We start from the raw sequence: 22,296 nt of genomic DNA on the forward strand, positions 1-22,296 counted from the left end.
ATATAACCCATGCATATAAAGGGTGTATCTCACATGCCCTGACCCATACTAGGCCACAATTAAAGATTTGTGCCCAAAATGGCTGTATTTCTAATAACTGAATATAACCCCTGTATTTAAAAGGTGTATCTCACACTCCCTGACCCACACTAGGCTGCAATTAAAGATTTGTGTTCAAAATGGCTGTATTTCAAATAACTGAATATACCCCTGTATTTAATGGGTGTATCTCACAGGCCCTGACCCACACTAGGCCGCAATTAAAGATTTGTGCACAAAATGGCTGTATTTCAGTTAACTGAATATAACCCCTGTATATATAGGGTGTATCTCACAATGACATCTGCAGCAATTGCTGCCAAATATTTTTTTTTTGCCCAAACGGGTGTTTGTTTAATTACTGAATATGACAGCAGTATATAACCCTGGAATTTCAAACTTCTTGATGCTGAAAGGGTGGAAAAATTGTGTATTTTGGCAAAAAAGTGTGTTTTAAAAACTTAGAAAATTATGGCTGTATTTCTAGCTTAAATTGCACACTGATTAATCCAGATGTATATTGCCAAAAAAGTGTTTTTTTTTTACTAACAGAATGTGAAAGCTGTAATAGTTCGGGTTCGCTCAACCCTAGACAATACCAAATATGACAACTTTTTTGGGTTGTTTGTTTCAGTTTACATAATAAAGCATTTTTGAAAAAATATATTTTTTAGTGTCTCCATACGCTGAAAGCCATAGTTTTTTTTTTTTATGGGCGACTGTCTTATGTAGGGGGTAATTTTTTTGGGTATGAGATGACGGTTTTATTGGTACTATTTTAGGGCGCATATGACTTTTTGATCGCTTGGTATTACACTTTTTGTGATGTAAGGTGACAAAAAATTGCTTTGACACTTTTTATTTTTTACGGTGCTCACGTGAGGGCTTAGGTCATGTGAGATTTTTATACATCAGGTTCTTACGGACACGGCAATACCTAATATGTATACTTTTTTATTTATTGAAATTTTACACAATAACAGCATTTTTGAAACAAAACAATTTATGTTTTAGTGTCTCCATATTCTGAGAGTCATAGTTTTTTTTTATTTTTGGGCGATTGTCCAAGTTAGGGTCTCATTTTTTGCAGGATGAGATAGTTTAATTAGTATGATTTTGGGGTGCATATGACTTTTTGAACGCTTGGTATTGCACTTTTTGTGATTTAAGATGACAAAAAATGGCTTTTTTGACACAGTTTTTTTTTATGGTGTTCACCTAAGGGGTTAGGTCATGTCATATTTTTATAGTTTTTTATTTATTTAAGTTTTACACAATAATATTTTGGAAACTAAAAAAATCATGTTTTAGTGTCTCCAAAGTCTGAGAGTCTTATTTTTTTTTTTGGGCGATTGTCTTAGGTAGGGTATTATTTTTGTGGGATGAGATGATGGTTTGATTGGCACTATTTTGGGGTGCATATGACTTTTTGATCGCTTGCTATTGCACTTTTTGTGATGTATGGTGACAAAAAATTGCTTTTTTGACACCGTTTTTATTTTATATTTTTTATGGTGTTCATCTGAGGGGTTAGGTAATGTGGTATTTTTATAGAGAAGGTTGTTATGGACGCGTCGATGCATAATATGTCTACTTTTTAATTTTCTTTAAATTTAACACAATAAAAATATTTTTGAAACCAAAAAAATCATGTTTTAGTGTCTCCATAATCTGAGAGCCAAAGTTTTATTTTTTGGGCGATTGTTTTAGGTAGGGGCTAATTTTTTGCGGGATGAGGTGATGGTTAGATTGGTACTATTTTGGGGGCATATGCCTTTTTGATCGCTTGATGTTGCACTTTTAGTGATGTAAGGTGACAAAAATTATTTTATTTTCTTAGCACAGTTTTTTTTTTTTTTACAGTGTTCATCTGAGGGGTTAGTTTATGTGAAATGTTTATAGAGCCGGTCGATACGGATGCGGCGATACCTAATATGTCTACTTTTCTGTTTTTCCCTATTTAAAACTAAATAATGTATTTGATTTTGGGAAAAGGACGCTTTTTTTTCATACCTGAAACTTTTAATTTTTTTAACTTTTTAACTTCTTTTTTCACTTTATTTTATGTCCCACTCTGGTGTCACGGTCGTATTGTTTGACCATGACACGGTTGCCGTGCAGACTGGTTGCCGGGGGCAAAGAGTAGTTTTCGGTTTGCACGTGCACTTCCCCTTAGGCGATTCTTCCTGCTGTTTGGCGAGTGTGGGGTTAATTTCCTGACTAGGTGTGGATCAGGGTGTGATCTCTTGGAGCTATTTAGCCGAGGCTTGTTGCATGGAGGGTAGTTTTGCTCTAGCCTTGCTTTGGGCTGGTAGCTATGCGCCTTTCTGTGGCTATTACATCTGCTCAGTCATTGAGGGCTACCTTGTTGGACATCAAGGTCTTTTAGCAATGTCTTCTCCATGTCTCCACCCATCCTTATCTGTTTGTTTGGTGTGGGTTTGATTTGGGATTTGGTTATGTCTTGTGCGTTGTTACATGTCTGTCTGTTGACGTTGTGTCCAGCATGTCTGCTAGACATTTCTCCTGTTTGTCTTCTGAACCTAAAGACATTAGCAGCCTTGCCTGGAGCCACCTTGCTTTGGTGTCCGCATGGGGGTCCAGGTTGTTGTTGTGTGGTTATTCCATCTTTGCTGCGGCAGGTAAGTGTTTGATGCTCCGTTGTTACATTGTGTTCTTACCTGCTGTGCAGATGCTGCTTTGTCTTTCTCCTTGTTTGCTACTGGGCCGTTGGAGACGCCTTTAATCTGTGGTGATGGATGAACAGGAGGTCTCTGCCCTGTCACTATGTTGAGGGCTATGCAGGGATTCCTAGACCTTTAGGTTTGTGGGTATGAGCCCCCTTACCTTTGAAGGCGGCTCATACAGCCAGGAGACTAGGGCAATTTTAGGGAAGCTTTAGAAGGTGACCAGCTCCCTTTTCCCTGCCTACGGCCTAGTACCTGGTGACATTGTACGGGGGGGAGTTTCCCCCACTCCCCACCGTGACATCTGGGACTTCAACTTTTGGGGGTCTGATCCTCTTTACAATGCATTACAATAAGGCCTCATGCACACGGCCGTTGTTTGGGTCCGCATCCGAGCCGCCGTTTTGGCGTCTCGGATGCGGACCCATTCACTTCAATGGGGCCGCAAAAGATGCAGACAGCACTCCGTGTGCTGTCCGCATCCGTTGCTCCGTTCTGCGGCCCTGCAAAAAAAATATAACATGTCCTATTCTTGTCTGCAAAACTGATAAGAATAGGCAGTTATATCAATGGCCGCCTGATCCATTCTGCAAATTGCGGAAGGCACACGGGCGGCTTCCCGGTTTTTGCGGATCCGCGGTTTGCGGACCGCAAAAAACGGCACGGTCGTGTGCATGTAGCCTAATTCTGTATTGTAATGCATTGGCTGTAAGAGTATTACTCACTGTAATACACTTACAGCTTCCTGCCTGTGAAATCCAGGGGGCCGAATCTCACAGGCTGTCATGGAAGGCAGCCACGATGGCTAAGGAAGGCATTGGGCTGCCTTCCCTGCCATTTGGTCCCCGTCACAGCAGCGTGGGAACCCGATAGCCACCCCGCACCCGGCAGGATCCCGCACGTGCCGTGGTCAGCGCTGACCGTGGCAATGCTAGGGTTAATGCTCCAGCATCAGTGTTTTCACCGATGCTGGTTCATACAGCAGGGGTCCGGCTATCAGTGACTGCCGGACCCCTGCCGCTAATTGGGCTGGCGCAGCTCCTCCACCCGCCCGATCAGCCCACTGTACATGTACAGCGCTGGTCCTTAAGTCACGTCCTTAAGTCCTTATGGGGTTAAGAATAAAATAGCAATAGTTTAATATATGCAGAGCTTCTTCATGTAGTGTGGGAAGATAGTCATGACTCCGAGGTATTACTCAGGAACAAATACAAATCTGAAATTTTAATCCTGCACAAACAAAGGGTTTAAACTGTTCTAATAGTTAAAAACATTACATTTTCAGCAGAAGCACAGAGAGGGATTGAAGGTTTAATTGGAATTACAATCTACTTTTTTTTGTTGCATTTTTTGTTTGGAGAGGAGAAAAATTACACTTGGAATGAAACATTAACAAGGTCGGTACATTTTCTTTACACATCTATATAGTATAATAGATTCTATTGTTGAGAAGACTTCATTTCAGGTGGTCTAGGCTAGTGGCAAGGTCAAAGTCAGCATTCCTGATTGTCTAAGGGCTGTATTACATTAATCGATTTTGTAGGCAATTGTCGGGGAGGAAGCTTTCCTTGTCAATCACCTATTCATTAGTGGAAGAGAGCACTGCTATTACCTGCAGTGATCTCCTCCACAGTAGGGGGAGAAGAAATCATTAATGCCATCGCTCGTCCCTATACTGAATCATTGTTTGCCAGCAGAAGATCGTGATTAGACAGCTCAATCTGCCGCCGCCAAACAATGATTTTTAAGCATGCTTAAAAATCTTGATTGCCAGATGCTCTTTCATCAGGTAATTGGCAGCACTTTTAGGGCTGTATTACAGAGCCAGATCATCGCTAATGAGCGTTCCTATGAACTCTCGTTATCAATGATCTGGCCAACCATCGGCCAGTGTAATATAGCCTTAGGGTGCTGGCACACAGGGCAGTTCTGACATGCAGTTGGGATGCAGTTTTCTATTGTAGCTAGCTGAAATTAATTAAATCATTCCCACTATGCAGAATACCAGGGTTTAATGAGGCTTCTAAACTGACTGAGGCCTCCTGCACACAAACTTATTCTTTCTGTTCCAAGCATTGGGGACCGCAATTTGCGGCCACCGGGACAGATCCAGACCCATTCAACTTGAATGGGTCGGCATCCGTCCGTTCCGCAAAAAGAGAGCAAGTTCTATCTTTTTGCAGAGCGGAAGTATGGAACGAAACCCCATGGAAGCACTCAGTAGTGCTTCAGTTCTGCATTTCCGGGCTTGTGAACCCATTCAAGTCAATGGGTCTGCATTCGTGAGGTGGAATGCACACAAAACGGTGCCCGTGTATTGCGGATCTGCAATACGGCAACGGGACACCTACGGTCGTGTGCAGGAGGCCTAAATTGAAAACTGCATCCTAAATGCATGTCAGAACTGCACTGTGTACCAGCACCCTCAAGATATTGGAGGGTGTGAACTTGAGCTTCCCTAGTGGTCTAATGTAGTGGAGGGGTTAATGCCTTCCACGGTGGCCTAGAATACTATAGGTATACATATCTTCTCCCCTTGTGGTCTAGGTTAGTCGAGCAGTAAATACCTTACAATGAGTGATTTAATCACCTCCTCAAGCTCCAGCAATGTTTCCTGTGTCTTTTCACTTACTGTAAACTGAATTTATCCTCAGATTTATCATGCCTTGGAGTCTTCTCAACATATATATTTAAAACAATTTAAAGGGGCTTTACCATCACATACAATGGGGGCACATCGCTAGGAAATGCCCCCATTGTCTGATAGGTGTGGGTTTCACCTCTGGGACCAGCACCTACACTGAGAACAGAGTGGGGAAATGAGTGGAGGGCGCACTGCTGGCTCGGCTATTTCCGTCTGCCCCATAGAAATGAATGGGAGCAAGGGCCTTGTGGTGTGCTCCCATTCACTTGTATGGAAGCAGCGCTTGGCGGTGGATGGACCCAGGGAAACCCGCTCCCTTGTTGTTGGTGCAGGTCCCACCTCTGGGACCCACACCATCAGACAATGGAGGCATATCCTAGCGATATGCCCCCATTGTATGTGATGGGAATACCCCTTTAAAGAGGACCTTTCATCAGAATCAAGTATGTAAACTGAATATACATACATGGAGAGCGGCACCCAGGGACCCCCCTGCACTTACTATTATCCCCGGGCGCCGCTCCGTTCTCCGGTGATAGCCTCCGGTAAAGTCATAGTTAGGCTCCACCCATTTGAGCCTGCCGGCGTCTCCTTCTCCTAAGCTGTAGCGCTGGCCAATCGCAGCGCTCAGCTCTTAGCCATGCTATGAGCTGAGCGCTGCGATTGGCCAGCGCTACAGCATAGGAGAAAGAGACGCCGGCAGGCTCAAATGGGTGGAGCCTAACTATGACTTTACCGGAGGCTATCACCGGAGAACGGAGCGGCGCCCGGGGATAATAGTAAGTGCAGGGGGGTCCCTGGGCGCCGCTCTCCATGTATGTATATTCAGTTTACATACTTGATTCTGATGAAAGGTCCTCTTTAAACATAAAGATAATACAACAGTTATCCAGACTATATATCTGTATAAATAATCTAGTAAATTTACTAGTTTTACCTTTTTTTTTCATCAATTAAAGGACACTAATTTATTATATTCTAGTTTATTTATAACATATACAAAGTATTAACTTCTTGATAACTTCACCCCATAGTTTTGATATTGAGCATTTGTATATACTGTGGGGATGGTCCTTTACATACTGGACCCAAGCTTTGTTTTTCTGCTTTCTAATAGACCAAGTTTGTATATATGAGTAGTCTAGAATGTAAACATAGGAAGCACCGATGTATTAGGATCCCGCGCTATGTCCCAGACATACAGTACAGACCAAAAGTTTGGACACACCTTCTCATTCAAAGAGTTTTATTTATTTTCATGACTATGAAAATTGTAGATTCACACTGAAGGCATCAAAACTATGGCATCCACACATGTGGAATTATATACATAACAAGTGTGAAACAACTGAAAATATGTAATATTCTAGGTTCTTTGAAGTAGCCACCTTTTGCTTTGATTACTGCTTTGCACACTCTTGGCATTCTCTTGATGAGCTTCAAGAGGTAGTCCCCTGAAATGGTTTTCACTTCACAGGTGTGCCCTGTCAGGTTTAACAAGTGGGATTTCTTGCCTTATAAATGGGGTTGGGACCATCAGTTGCGTTGAGGAGAAGTCAGGTAGATACACAGCTGATGGTCCTACTGAATAGACTGTTATAATTTGTATTATGGCAAGAAAAAAGCAGCTAAGTAAAGAAAAACTAGTGGCCATCATTACTTTAAGAAATGAAGGTCAGTCAGTCAGCCGAAAAATTGGGAAACGTTGAAAGTAATGGCTATTTGACCATGAAGAAAAGTGATGGGGTGCTGCGCCAGATGACCTGGCCTCCAGTCACCGGACCTGAACCCAATCGAGATGGTTTGGGGTGAGCTGGACCACAGAGTGAAGGCAAAAAGGCCAACAAGTGCTAAGCATCTCTGGGAACTCCTTCAAGACTGTTGGAAGACAATTTCAGGGGACTACCTCTTGAAGCTTATCAAGAGAATGCCAAGAGTGTGCAAAGCAGTAATCAAAGCAAAAGGTGGCTACTTTGAAGAACCTAGAATGACATATTTTCAGTTTCACACTTGTTTGTTATGTATATAATTCCACATGTGTTAATTCATAGTTTTGATGCCTTCATAGTCATGAAAATAAAGAAAACTCTTTGAATGAGAAGGTGTGTCCAAACTTTTGGTCTGAAATGTATGTGCTGATAAGACTAATTGATCAATGTGTAACACTTTAACTGTGCAGCAATCTCACCTGAAGTGTGGTGCTGCAACAATGTCTCCAATGTCTGTCTTCTACAGCAATGTTCTTTCCTTGAACGTTCTGTGCCTCTGTCCTTTGTTAAAAGTCCTCTTTTTCTTTCGCTTACTCCCTCTCAACACCCTCCCTATAATTAACCGTGAAATCATGCAACTTTTTGAAGCCTTAAAACCATTCAGAGATCACCCTGAACTGACTAAAATTTCTAAATCTATAAAAACACGCATAAGAATAAGAGGAAATTATAATGAAAAAGCAACATAAATTCGAAAGAGATGCAGTACCAGCAATAAATATGAGATGAAACAAATAGTGAGGGTGAACCAAACTACTCCTGCCTTAGTACAATAGATGAGACTGATTGTGAGGAAGACAATTTTCCTCAGAAGATTACAGTATTTATAAAGCCACCATAGAGGAGGAAATTGAAGCAGCGGGGCAATTAAGCGGGATTGTAACAATACCGCTAACACCAGAAATTACTATATGTAGAAGGGAAATCGATGATCCCACACAGATGTTCAACAGATATGAAATATTACATTCACTTACTGAAGAGGGAGAGAAGAACAGAAACTAGAACAGATACCACGATCGAACAGGTGAACATAAATGATAACAAAAAGAATAATTCAGATAAAATCAGAACGGAAAATGACTGATAAGAAAAGACAGTTATAGCACCATTGTTCAAAGGGGTAATAATAGAAAAGAAATTAGCCCAAAATATACAACAACCAATCAATCTAGACTAGAGAATAAAAATACCAAAAGGAAAACTGTAAGGAAGGATTTTTTTTCAGGCAAAATCATCAAGAAAGCAACAAAGAGGAAAGAGGGGGAGAGGATTAATAAAGAAAAAGGAAAAAGAAAAAGAAAACAAAATGCTATTATTAAGGGACCAGGAATATATAATCAAAGTACATACACCTTAAAAAAATAACTAGATTTGTTACATAAAGGCTTAAAATTCACCCCCTCAGCAAAATTTTGCCCATTTGGTGCATTTATTGGCATTAAAAAATTATTGCGAAACTTAGCCTTAAAAAAACATTTTATAAAACAAGGAGATAGTTCCAGTGCAACATACATAAATCTAAAAATAAAAACAAACATAATAAAAACACCATGAAATATAAAAATTATGAGATGCAGACAGTACAAAAGGTCACTGATAAATTATGTCAGTATAAACAGACAAATCTTAAACCCCGATCCAACTTCAATCCGCAGAGCGAATACTCAGTCATTTCATACCTTTCACACCTTGGTATTTAGAGACCGGAGGAAAATTAACCCAAACAGGGGAAGACGCAAACAAAACTTAAAGGAAGAAAAGAGGACCATTAAAACCCTACAAATGAATAATAGCATAATTATCAGACCAGCGGACAAAGGGGGGGGGGTATCGTTATCTTGGCTCAAGAATCTAATCATAGAGTCCTTACGTTTTATTAACAGATGAGAAAGCATACAAAAAACTCTTATGACCCCACGGAGCAATACATAAATACAATGAATAAATTAATTAAAAAGGGGAAAGAAAAGGGTATATTTTCTATCAAAGAAGCCGTTTTTATTAACATTAATCCTAGGATGCCAATATTTTACTATCTCCCTAAAGTACACAAATGTAAGATCAATCCTCCGGGGAGACCAATTATATCAGGAATTGATAGCTTAACCGCAAATTTATCAAAATATGATGTCCTATTACAGGATTGCGTCCAGCAGACCCCGGCGTATCTTAAAGATACTAGACATATTTTACAACTATTAAATGGAATAAAATGGGAGGATAACTACTTTTTAGGCACTTTGGACGTCACGTCTCTATATGCAATAATAGAGAATAAGGCGAGAGAAGCCGCTACACACTTCTTAAATAAAGATAAGAAGATGCCTATTGATCAAATAGATTGTATCGGGGATTGTATTATGTTTATTTTAACTCACAATTTTTTTTAAATATGACGGTGATGTTTACTTACAGACATGGGGGACCGCGATGGGGACTCGGTTCGCACCGAGTTTCGCTAATCTATATATGAGTAGGTGGGAAGAGACCGCCATCTACCCCCAAGGCATCCTCGGTGCGAACCTTGTCCTCTGGAAGAGAGTTATCAATGTCATTTTTATCTGGAAGGGAAATGAGGCAAGCTTGAAAAGTTTTTTTAATGGACATTAATAAAAATTATTTATTTACAATTTACCCCAAACTACAGTAAGCAGCAAATATTTTTTTTTTTTGATCTGACAATCTTTATTCAGGATGGCCAGATCTGTACTAAGTCATACCAGAAACCCACAGACACTAATAGTTTTATTCCACTAGATAACCAAATTGGCAAATGGCAGCTATCTAACATTCCTCGCAGTCATTTTAACGATTACCAGTGAGGAAAGTCAGACATCAAAGTCAAACATCATTGTCAATTTGTCTCCTAGCTAGGGTTAATACATTTTTGTAGGCTTCTATTGGGTCTTGAATCCAAAAACCTTCGATTTGCAAGGCAGCAATCTTACCATTGAGCTATAGGCTCTTCTACAGCTTTATCAGCTCTGGCAAATAAGTAAAATGACCATGTTTTCATCATTTTGGAGAAGTAAAATGCCTATTTTTACAACTGCACATGTCATACAGCTATAGGCTCAGCTATAGTCGGCTATGGACTTTCATTGGCTGTGTGATTTAGCATACAACTAAACAGTAAATCTATAACTCATTCTCACTTTGACCCTGACCTGTGAAGAAAGTCAGACATCAAAGTCAAACTCCGATGTCAGAGTAAGATATCAAACTCAGGTGTCGGATAGTATTTTTTTTTTTCTTACACTGACATTATTCTGATACTTGACTATGATATTTAACCATGTCCTAAAATGAACACTGTACTGCAGCTCCCGACTCTGCTGCTTCCAGTTCTCGATGGAACGAATTATGACGTGCCATCTACTAGTACATTGTCACCACTGCCAGTCAATGACCTCAGCCATGATGTGTTCGTGACAAACCTGTGACCACTGAACCTATTTTTGGGCGTGTTTGGTCTGCAAAATGAGCCACAGTAGTAAATGTCTTCGCTGCTTTTTCATTGACCCACAGTCAGTAGAAAAACAAGTTTGTGTTAATAAAACCACAAAAAACCAATGGATATGTTTGCTGTTAATGAAGAATACAAACAGTACACTTCCATGTTTCAATGACTTATAAATAAGCTTGTATCAGTATTACATTGAAAGCTAGCCTATTAGGCTCTGCCTCTGGGTTGGCTTCTGCAGATGACCGATCTTGAATTAGGCCTATGGCTGTCATGACCTAATTATGAGTTGCTGGATGTTGTGGTTGCTATTGATCGTGGCATCTAAGCAGTTAAAATGCTCAGCAGTTAAAATCTCAGCTAAATATCCCAGCCCAGAGCCCATATAAATATCATGGCAGTCTCCCACGGCAGATTGCAATAGCTCCACTCCTGATCTCATTCCAAGGCAATGCCTTACATGTACCACACAGTGCACAAAGAGGTTAAAGGGTTACTCAGGAGTGGAGCCACTCCTCAGGATGGTGATTGTAAAGGGGGAATATTAATCACCAATATTTATGCAAATATCAATAATTAATATTCATAAATAGGAGGAGCCATCTATTGATAACTCCGCCTATTTATGCCTTTATATAACAACAACAATACCTTCGCTATGCTTTACACTAGTCACTTATGCTAACTGCATGCGCCTTACTAACTAACTATCGCCAATAACTACACGTTACACAGATAGTTACAAATATAACGGTATTTATTAACAATACACTATGCAATACACGAACAATACAGCACTAAATATACAGTACTCAACTACACTACACGTCCCCAATTCCACCCACAAACTAACTATACAGTTCACACATACAAGTATATTAACAATGACCCATCTAGTCCTATACTATCCCTATAGGGTACGCCAAGGGTTAACGGTGGCCTTACAGGGGTGTAAGCCGACCACAAACACAAAGGGTTAACAATGGGGATAATAACAGAACTGTACAGCAATGCAAGGGTACAGTGAGGAGGGGGGGGTGTGTGGCAGGGTTTGCGCAGGGGTTACCACCAGGGGTTAATCAGGGTAGGGAAAGGGTATATCAGGCGTTTCAGGGGCAAGGGTAGCCAGGGTTCACAGTAGGCAGGGACCAGGGTAACTACCAGGGGTAATGCCTGACAGGGAAAGGGTTAATCGTTGGTGGGATAGGGGTTGAATCAGGGCCCAAGGTGCACATCAGGGAAATATAGGGGTTACAGGACCAGGGGTGATATGTGAGGGGTAGGTAGGGGCTACACAGGTATACTTAGGCCTTATCCAGGTGGTCATCATGAAGCTGCTCTCTCCCATGCGTCTCTGAATCTAGTCTGGTTGCAAGAGGCCGCACCTCTGCTCTGTTTGGGGCTTTATAGCCCAAAACCAGCCCCCCTCCTCCTTCCTCAGGGATGTGACATCATAGTGTCACTGTGACGTATGCCTGCCTACAATCCCCAGAGTCCTCCCCCTTCCTAGTCCCAAAAATGCTGGGAGTAGGGGCATGGAGTTTTAGCCATGGGCAGAGGTGTGGAAAAACAGGTTCTTGATGTCTCTGGTTAGAAAGTCCCCTCACAATCGGTGCCAAAGAGTCTGATTGCTTTGGGCCTGAACAAAAGGGGACTAGATGCTAATCAGCTGTTATCCTACAGGCTATCAGCACAAGTTTTTCTCTAAACAACTCTGTTGATAAGAGTTGGAATTGCATATATCACATCTATAAACACATACACATACAAAACTGGGGGTATGAATGGGCAGCAAGAAGCCCACATACATACTGTCATGCTGACATAAGTGTATATACATAGACACGTGTGCAAATACATACACACATAGCTATATATACACACACCCTCGCATATATCTGGGGCATCACATACAGGGGACATGCATATGTCCCCACTTGCCATACAGGGCCAATATATACACGGTCATACAGGAAATATATACTAACTATAAGGGGACACATATAAGGGGGCACATATACAGGGAGTGCAGAATTATTAGGCAAGTTGTATTTTTGAGGATTAATTTTATTATTGAACAACAACCATGTTCTCAATGAACCCAAAAAACTCATTAATATCAAAGCTGAATATTTTTGGAAGTAGTTTTTAGTTTGTTTTTAGTTTTAGCTATTTTAGGGGGATATCTGTGTGTGCAGGTGACTATTACTGTGCATAATTATTAGGCAACTTAACAAAAAACAAATATATACCCATTTCAATTATTTATTTTTACCAGTGAAACCAATATAACATCTCAACATTCACAAATATACATTTCTGACATTCAAAAACAAAACAAAAACAAATCAGTGACCAATATAGCCACCTTTCTTTGCAAGGACACTCAAAAGCCTGCCATCCATGGATTCTGTCAGTGTTTTGATCTGTTCACCATCAACATTGCGTGCAGCAGCAACCACAGCCTCCCAGACACTGTTCAGAGAGGTGTACTGTTTTCCCTCCTTGTAAATCTCACATTTGATGATGGACCACAGGTTCTCAATGGGGTTCAGATCAGGTGAACAAGGAGGCCATGTCATTAGATTTTCTTCTTTTATACCCTTTCTTGCCAGCCACGCTGTGGAGTACTTGGACGCGTGTGATGGAGCATTGTCCTGCATGAAAATCATGTTTTTCTTGAAGGATGCAGACTTCTTCCTGTACCACTGCTTGAAGAAGGTGTCTTCCAGAAACTGGCAGTAGGACTGGAAGTTGAGCTTGACTCCATCCTCAACCCGAAAAGGCCCCACAAGCTCATCTTTGATGATACCAGCCCAAACCAGTACTCCACCTCCACCTTGCTGGCGTCTGAGTCGGACTGGAGCTCTCTGCCCTTTACCAATCCAGCCACGGGCCCATCCATCTGGCCCATCAAGACTCACTCTCATTTCATCAGTCCATAAAACCTTAGAAAAATCAGTCTTGAGATATTTCTTGGCCCAGTCTTGACATTTCAGCTTGTGTGTCTTGTTCAGTGGTGGTCGTCTTTCAGCCTTTCTTATCTTGGCCATGTCTCTGAGTATTGCACACCTTGTGCTTTTGGGCACTCCAGTGATGTTGCAGCTCTGAAATATGGCCAAACTGGTGGCAAGTGGCATCTTGGCAGCTGCACGCTTGACTTTTCTCAGTTCATGGGCAGTTATTTTGCGCCTTGGTTTTTCCACACGCTTCTTGCGACCCTGTTGACTATTTTGAATGAAACGCTTGATTGTTCGATGATCACGCTTCAGAAGCTTTGTACCTTATATTCTTGCAATTTTAAGAGTGCTGCATCCCTCTGCCATTTTTGACTTTTCTGAGCCTGTCAAGTCCTTCTTTTGACCCATTTTGCCAAAGGAAAGGAAGTTGCCTAATAATTATGCACACCTAATATAGGGTGTTGATGTCATTAGACCACACCCCTTCTCATTACAGAGATGCACATCACCTAATATGCTTAATTGGTAGTAGGCTTTCGAGCCTATACAGCTTGGAGTAAGACAACATGCATAAAGAGGATGATGTGGTCAAAATACTCATTTGCCTAATAATTCTGCACGCAGTGTATATACTAATATAAGGGGGCACCGCTTCCAGGGACCACATATTTCCCACAGGGGCCACCATGAGCCCCTGGGGATCACAATGGGCAGACGTGCGCAGATGCTGGGCACATTTGCGCACATCGTCCCATGATGCTATGGCTAACGCATGCACATATATACCATACATGCCCGCACGTGTTTGCAGGCATGCATGGATATATATGCATACGTCTCAACCGTTCCTCAACAGTGATACAATAGAATACTGTGGCAGGCACAGGAGCTAATGTCTCCCTGGCCTGCTGTTCACTCTTATAGGCCACTGAGGTTAAAGCCTATGAAAGAACTGCACATGCGGCATGATGACATAATCACCACTGCCTTATTTGGAGCACAGGCAGGAAAAAGGCTGGAAGAGTCCTGTGTCCTGCACCGCATCAGACAGCGGCATAGAATGGGAGTGAAGTGAGTATTTGATTTTATTATTTTACTTTGCCACTTTGAGGGAGCACATTATTGGGCCTCTATAGGAGGGCATTATTACTACTGGGTCACTATGATGGGTGTTATAAATCATCCTATATGAGTAAGTTGTATGTGTATAAACTGTCATGAATCAAAGTGTATCATGCATGAGCCACATTTCAATTGTAGAATTCCTTTACAAAGGATTTGAATCACATTTCCAGCAAGGCCCTCCTGTAATCAAATCGGTAATTGTCATCTGGCTGCGATTGGAGAGTCACATGGAAATTCCGGCTTTGCACAGGACAAAAAACGTTCTCAATATTTAAAACTAAAGAATCCTTTTCATAGTTCATGTTCTATAATACATAACTTATGGTATTATGATCAGGGAACGTAGGCACATCTTTTGGTCAAAAACAGTAAGATTTTCCGCCTCTGCAAACCAAATTACATATCGGTGGAAAGGATTAATACGTCATATTTATGTTTGGTATGTCTGAAATGGCAGTAATATCCTGAAAACTTTGTTGGCCACACGTATTATCCACTTTTTGCATCAAAGTTGTGACGCTAAAATAAAACAAAATCTTTATTGATAATTCTTTTTTTTTTTTTATGTGAAAGGGAGTATACCAAACAGTTCATCTAATACTAGTCAATAGTGCAGTACTGAAATCAAGATATGGAGCCTGTTAAAGGGGATATTAATTATTGATATTTATGCAAATCTCAATAATTAATATTCATAAATAGGCGTGAGTCGTCTAGTGATGACTCCGCCTATTTATACCTAAATAAACAACAAACACTACTGATTATCTCTGATTGCCTATACACTACAGTGAACTACACTACGTGCGACTTACTATCACTATACTACGGCGGTGACTACTAAAAACACCATACACTGTATTATGAACAATAAGTGTAACGGGGTTCCGAAGGTGCTCTCGGTCCCCCATTGCCCGCAGAACTGTTGCTTAGCTTTGGGAATGAGGATCTGTGTTTGACCTCATTCCCAGGGCGGCATTACTGCTGGGTAGCTCCCTGCTCCTAAGTCTGCCTTGAGCGCCGAGCTGATCACTCGGTGCTCAACTGGTTGGTCTGTCGGTCATGTGACGCTGGGCACGTCACATGACCCTCACTCCCCACTATAAATACAGGCAGCCTGCTAGCCACAGGTTGCCTGTTAATTTCTAGGTTCCTGGCTATTTGTTGGACTACTGAATACACACCTGATTCCGTTCCCTGACTATCCTTTTGCCTTCTCCTCCTGTACTGCGCATCCGTCCTGGTATTGTGACCTCGGCTCCCACCTGACTACTCTCTTAGGACTCCTCTTGTACTTCTCTACTCTCCTGGTATTTGACCCCGGCTTCTCCTGACCATTCTTTGTTTAAGCCTTTGTACTGCGTAGCTCTCTTGGTTCTGACCCGGTCCGTTCATGTTCTGTATTTTGTCTTGTCTGTCTTCCCTGCACGTATCCTAAGTTAGGGACTGTCGTCCAGTTGTCCCCTGTCATCAGGACTCGTGAGGCAAGTAGGCAGGGCCAGGGGTGAGGGTGGAGCGCAGTGGTCACTATCCTTCCCCCTGTGTGAGTGTGGACGTGACCGTTACAGATTAACAGGCCCAATAACCACTGTATCATGAATCCTCTTACTACCCTGAATGACCATGTCTCTAACTTGACACAGAGGGTGCAGGAGCTATGAGAGAAACTCTGTTCTTGTGAGTTAGGGCAAGGTTCTTCCACTCCTCTGTCCTCCAGTCCACATTTTGAACCCCAGAGCAAGCTCCCAGAACCCTTTTCTGGAGACCGGAAGAGGTTTCTCTCCTTTAAGGAGAATTGCAAACTCTACTTCCGTTTGCGCCCCGTGTCCTCCAGTCCCGAGAGCCAACGCGTGGGGATTATCATTTCTCTACTACAGGGTGATCCCCAGGACTGGGCATTTTCGTTACCTCCTGGGGCCAGTTGTCTAACTTCTGTGGAGTTTTTTTTTTTTAGGCCCTGGGTACCCTCTATGACGAACCAGACAGGGCCCTGGTAGCCGAGACGGCTCTTAGGGCACTGGTTCAGGGCCATCTCTCTGCTGAGGAGTATTGCACCCAATTCAGACGGTGGTGTGTCCCCTCAGGATGGAAAGAACCAGCCCTGAAGAGTCAGTTTAGGTCTGGTCTATCTGATAATTTAAAAGATCTATTGGTCAATTACCAAATTCCTGAGACCTTAGAGGAGATGATGACCCTAGTTGTCCGACTTGACAGACGAGTTAGACGACAAGAACGACAGTTCTGTTCTCAGATGGTGGTCCAGCCAGAGGCCTTTTCCAGGGACAACACTGAGGTCTCCACTGAGGAACCCATGCAGGTGGGCATGACCCGGGGTAATCTTCGTCGCAGCCGCGGAGAGTGCTTCTACTGTGGAGATCCTGGCCATTGGATCAACAAGTGTCCTAAGAGGGTCCTCTCTGACAAGTCTCCTAAGGCAAGACAACCTAAAGACCAGGTACACCCTGATTTTTCTAAAGGTAAGCTTTTGGTACCCATAACAATTTCTCTGGGGGTTAATAAGTGGCCGGGTAAGGCCTTTATTGACTCCGGTTCAGCGGCCAGCTTTATTGACTTTGAGTTTGCTTGTAAATTGGGTATTCCAATGTTTGCTTTACCTACACCTAACCATGTCATGGCTATTGATGCTACTTCCCTGAGAGGTGGTACTAGGGTTGCCTTGGCTCCGTTTACATAACCCCACAATTGATTGGTCCAAAGGAGAGTTGGTGAAATGGGGACCTAAGTGTGACTCATGCTTGTCCGTGGTCCAGGCTGGGGTTTCAGTAAGGTCTAATACATTACCCTCTGTTATTAAGGAATATTCTGATGTGTTCTCGTCCCTTACTCGAGAGGTTCTACCCCCCCATAGACCTTATGATTGCGCCATAGAGCTAATTGAGGGTGCCGAATTTCCTAAAGGTCGAATTTATAATCTTTCAGGGCCTGAACGCAAGGCTATGGAAGATTATATTAAGGAGAGCCTTGCTAAAGGGCATATTAGACCCTCAGTCTCTCCTATGGGAGCAGGGTTTTTCTTTGTTAAGAAGGATGGTGGTCTTAGCCCTTGTATTGATTACCGGAGATTAAATAAAATCACTGTCCAAAATAGATACTCTCTCCCATTGATTCCGGATTTATTTAACCAGGTTTTGGGGGCAACCTGGTTTTCCAAGATTGACCTGAAAGGGGCATACAATCTAATCCGAATCAAGGAGGGAGACGAATGGAAGACAGCGTTCAATTCTCCGATAGGACACTTTGAATATCAGGTGATGCCTTTTGGACTCAGCAATGCCCCAGCTGTGTTCCAAAACTTAATGAACGATATTCTTAGGGAAATTTATTATTGTCTATCTTGACAACATTTTGATATTCTCTCCTGATTTCGAATCTCATGTGTCCCATGTCAAACAAGTATTAGAGGTGTTGAGGGAGAACCAGCTATCCGCTAAGCAAGAGAAATGTGTCTTTGGTGTACAGGAGATACTGTTTCTAGGGCATGTTTTGACTCCTCACGCCTTTAAGATGAATCCTGGTAAGGTTTTAGCTATTAAGGAATGGGTAAGGCCTTCATCCTTAAAGGTTTACAACGGTTTTTGGGTTTCGCTAATTACTACCGTAAATTTATCATGAATTTTTCTGTAATTGCTAAGCCATTGACCGACCTTACTAAGAAAGGGGCGGATTTGGAGAATTGGTCTACCAAGGCCATTTCTTCATTTGAAACGTTAAAAAAGGCATTTAGTAGCGCTCCCATTCTGATCCAGCCTGATCAGGAGAGACCCTTTATTGTGGAGGTGGATGCGTCCGAGGACGGCGCAGGAGCAGTCCTTTCACAAGGTCCTGCTAGCGTTACTAACCTGAGACCGTGTGCCTTCTTCTCTAGGAAATTCTCTCCCACGGAGAGAAACTATGACATAGGGAATAGGGAGCTGCTGGCTATTAAATGGGCATTTGAGGAGTGGAGACATTTTTTGGAGGGGGCAAGGCATCGAGTAACTGTTGTCACTGATCATAAAAACCTAATGTTTCTTGAGTCCGCTAAGAGGTTAAATCCCCGACAAGCCCGATGGGCTCTGTTTTCTACCCGTTTTGATTTCTCCATTACGTTCAGGCCGGGAAGTAAAAATGTGAAGGCAGACGCATTATCTCGGAGCTTCCATGCTTTTCAACCCACTGAGACGCCGCCTGAATCCATCCTACCAGCAAACATCTTCTTAGCGGCTCTAACCCAGGATATCTCTGCTCACATTAAGGCTGAACAACATCTGGCACCGGCATCCACCCCAACAGATAAGTTGTTAGTTCCCGTACAATTTTGTCTCCAGCTGTTGGGTGAGTGTCACGATTCTGCCTTTTGTGGATATCCGGGTGTTGAGGGCACTAAGGATCTGGTTTCTAGATATTATTGGTGGCCCACTCTGACCAGGGATGTCAAGTCCTACGTGTCAGCCTGTGAGGTTTGTGCCAGGTCTAAGACACCTAGGACTCGTCCTGCTGGTAACCTACGACCCCCTACCCATTCCCAGTAGACCCTGGTCCCATATCTCGATGGACTTTATAACTGACCTACCGCTGGCGGAGGGTAAGACTGTGGTTTGGGTGGTGGTCGATAGGTTTAGCAAGATGGTTCATTTCATTCCCCTGTCTAAACTTCCGAATGCTAAAACCCTGGCGTCTATTTTTGTGAGAGAGATTGTTCGTTTACATGGCATCCCGTAAAATATTGTTTTGGACAGGGGTGTGCAGTTTGTGTCCAAATTCTGGAGGGCCTTCTGTCAAAGATGTAAAATTTCGTTGTCTTTTTCTTCCGCCTACCATCCTGAGAGTAATGGGCAGACTGATGACCAGCAATTATGGGTCAAATTTCTTCCGTTGGCTGAATTTGCTTTGAATAACCATGTCAATTCTTCTGCTGGGGTCTCCCCTTTCTTTTGTAACCATGGTTTCCATTTCGTCCACCATGATGGCTCTACTATGAGATTGACCCTTGACCTCTGTAGGGGCAGGAACACACAGAGTTTAAAAGGCCACCACCCACACTCACCCTCAGTGTTTCCTGTCCCTACGGGGTCAACCACACAGAGAGCCCTCCTGGTGGAGGTGAAGAGAAAGTTTATTATTTTATAAAATACCTGAGGATTCCGTCCTCGTCCCCTGCCCTCCTGCGGTCTGGTCCAAAGCTGGGCAGGGGATTCATATGGAGCCGATCTCGCTTCTGTACCAGGAGCCTGTATCCCTCCCCACAGTGCGGTCCCCCTTCCCTATGTTGAGGAAGCTGACCGCAGGGAAGCAGCATGCTAAACGCCGACTCTGGGGCGGTGACATCAGAGAAGCCTCAGCATTACTCTCTGCTCCCGGGTGCTGGAGGCGGAAGGGGCGGAGCTTGGACCGGAATGGGCGGAGCTTGGATCGGGAGCACGGCGGTGACGTCAGACGCCGGACTGACTACTTGTGGCGGCAGATTCAAACAGGCAGTGGCACCGATCTTCCTCCTGGCGCATACAGCACTAATGTCTGCTCCTGAAGCCCCGGACGCCTCTACAGCCCAGATGGACTCTGAACCTCCCTCGGCTACTCCAACAGTGAGTTCCCCTGTGGGGAAAGACTAAATGATGTATCCTTTTTTGACTTACTTGCTGTTTTGTCTATTGATACCTGGCTGCTCCTCTCTTTTATAGGGAGTTAAAGAGCCCAGAACAAGGTCTAAAGTTCAAAGATGTGCAACTTGTAATAAGAAGCTTCCCGAGAATTATAAAAAGAAGCTCTGCCAGAGCTGCATAAAAGACCTTATAAAAGAGGAGCAGCCGTCAATTTTGTCCGAGGTCAAAACGCTTATTCAGAACGAAATTAAGTCCTCTTTGGCCTCCCTCAGATCAGCCCCGTCTACACCTCCTGCTGCAAAAAAAACTAGATTATCCGCCCCATCCTCCTCTGTTTCAGAGATTATGGACGAGGGGGCCTCCACCTCTGGACAGAATGTGGACTTTGACGTTCTATCAGAGGGGGAGATAATGGAAGATAATAAAAAATATTTCTTTTCTTCCGAGGATATAGAGGAGCTATTGGGAGCTGTCAGAGCAACCATGGGGATTGGGGAGGTGAAAAAACCAAGGTCCGTCTTAGACGAGATGTTCGGGGGACTCAGAGCAAAAAAGTTAAAAGTTTTCCCAATGAATGAAAATTTAAAGGACATGATCTTAGACGAGTGGACTGACCCCGAGAGGAGACTAGGGGTATCTCGGGAATTCAGAAACCGGTTGTTGTTTGATCCAGCGGACGTCAAATTATTTAACGAGACCCCCAAAATTGACATCCAAGTGGCGAAAATAGTTAAGAAGACTTCCCCCCCCCCCATTTGAGGACTCTTCACAACTACAGGACCCAATGGAAAGGAAAGCCGACTCTCTCCTAAAGAAATCCTGGGAGACAGCTATGTTTGGGGTCAAAACCAACATAGCTGCAACATCGGTTGCAAGATCTATGTGTTTTTGGCTTAACAAACTAGAAGAACATATCAAAAACAAGACTCCTAGGGAGGAAATATTGAGCTCTATCCCACTCCTCAAATCTGCCACGGCCTTCTTGGCGGATGCCTCGGCGGAATCGGTGAGGTTCGCCGCTAAGGATGCGGCCCTCACCAATTCCGCAAGGAGAGCTTTGTGGATGAAAGCCTGGGGAGGGGATAGAGCATCAAAAGCAAAACTATGCTCCATAGCGTTTTCTGGGGAATACGTTTTTGGACCCGTATTAGACTCTATCCTGGAGAAGGCTGCAGACAAAAAAAAGGGGTTCCCGGAAGAGACCAAAAAGAAGCCCTTTCGTTCCTCCAACTCCCAAACTAGACCCTATAGGGGCAAAGGAAAGGGGGGTAGGTGGAGTTACCAGAAGGGGGGAAAAGGCAGAGGTTTCCTTCTTAACCCCCAAAATAAAGATAAACAATGACACCAGAGTCGGGGGAAGACTGCGGAATTTTCTGTCCCAGTGGGAGTCCATTACAAAAAATCCATGGGCCCTAAATATAATTCGGGATGGCTACCGGATAGAATTTTCCTCAGTCCCTCTAAAGAGGTTCAAAATAACCTCACAGCCCAAAAATAATAGAAAAAATCTGGCAGGGTATCCTGCAACTTATAGACTCAGGCGTTGTGACAGAAGTCCCAAGTACAGAAAGAGGAAGGGGTTATTATTCCAGTCTATTTCTGGTACAAAAACCAGATGGTACCTTCCGCACTATTATAAATCTAAAAGGAATAAACAAAGCGGTCGCATACAGGAAATTCAGGATGGAATCTGTAACATCCATCATTCCCCTGATCAGAACAGGAGACTTCATGACGTCCATAGATTTAAAAGATGCGTACTATCACGTCCCCATAAACAGATCATCGCAAAAATTCCTCAGGTTTGCCCTAGTGGACAGCTCAGGAGTTGTAAGACACTTCCAGTTCACCGTGTTACCCTTTGGAATCTCATCTGCACCAAGGGTATTCACAAAACTAGTAGTAGAAATGATATCCCCTCTGAGAGCAGAAGGGATAAAAAATTTTCCCATACTTGGACGACTTTCTGGTCCTGGGACCCTCGGAGCAGGAGACAACCAGCA

The 22,296-nt window shown here is 43.1% G+C and overlaps 1 protein-coding gene across 1 annotated transcript in view; it reads left to right on the forward strand.

Annotated features, from left to right (window-relative positions):
* The first annotated feature begins 4,019 nt into the window (after positions 1-4,019).
* The window catches only part of LOC121002576 (ATP-dependent translocase ABCB1-like), a 185,271-nt gene continuing 166,994 nt past the window's right edge, over positions 4,020-22,296 (forward strand). The window contains exon 1 of the mRNA XM_040434019.1: positions 4,020-4,123. The gene's annotated coding sequence lies outside the window, so the exon portion shown is untranslated. The remainder of the gene's footprint in view (positions 4,124-22,296) is intronic.

Source organism: Bufo bufo, chromosome 5 (assembly GCF_905171765.1).
Source record: "Bufo bufo chromosome 5, aBufBuf1.1, whole genome shotgun sequence".
Taxonomy (NCBI): Eukaryota; Metazoa; Chordata; class Amphibia; order Anura; family Bufonidae; genus Bufo; species Bufo bufo.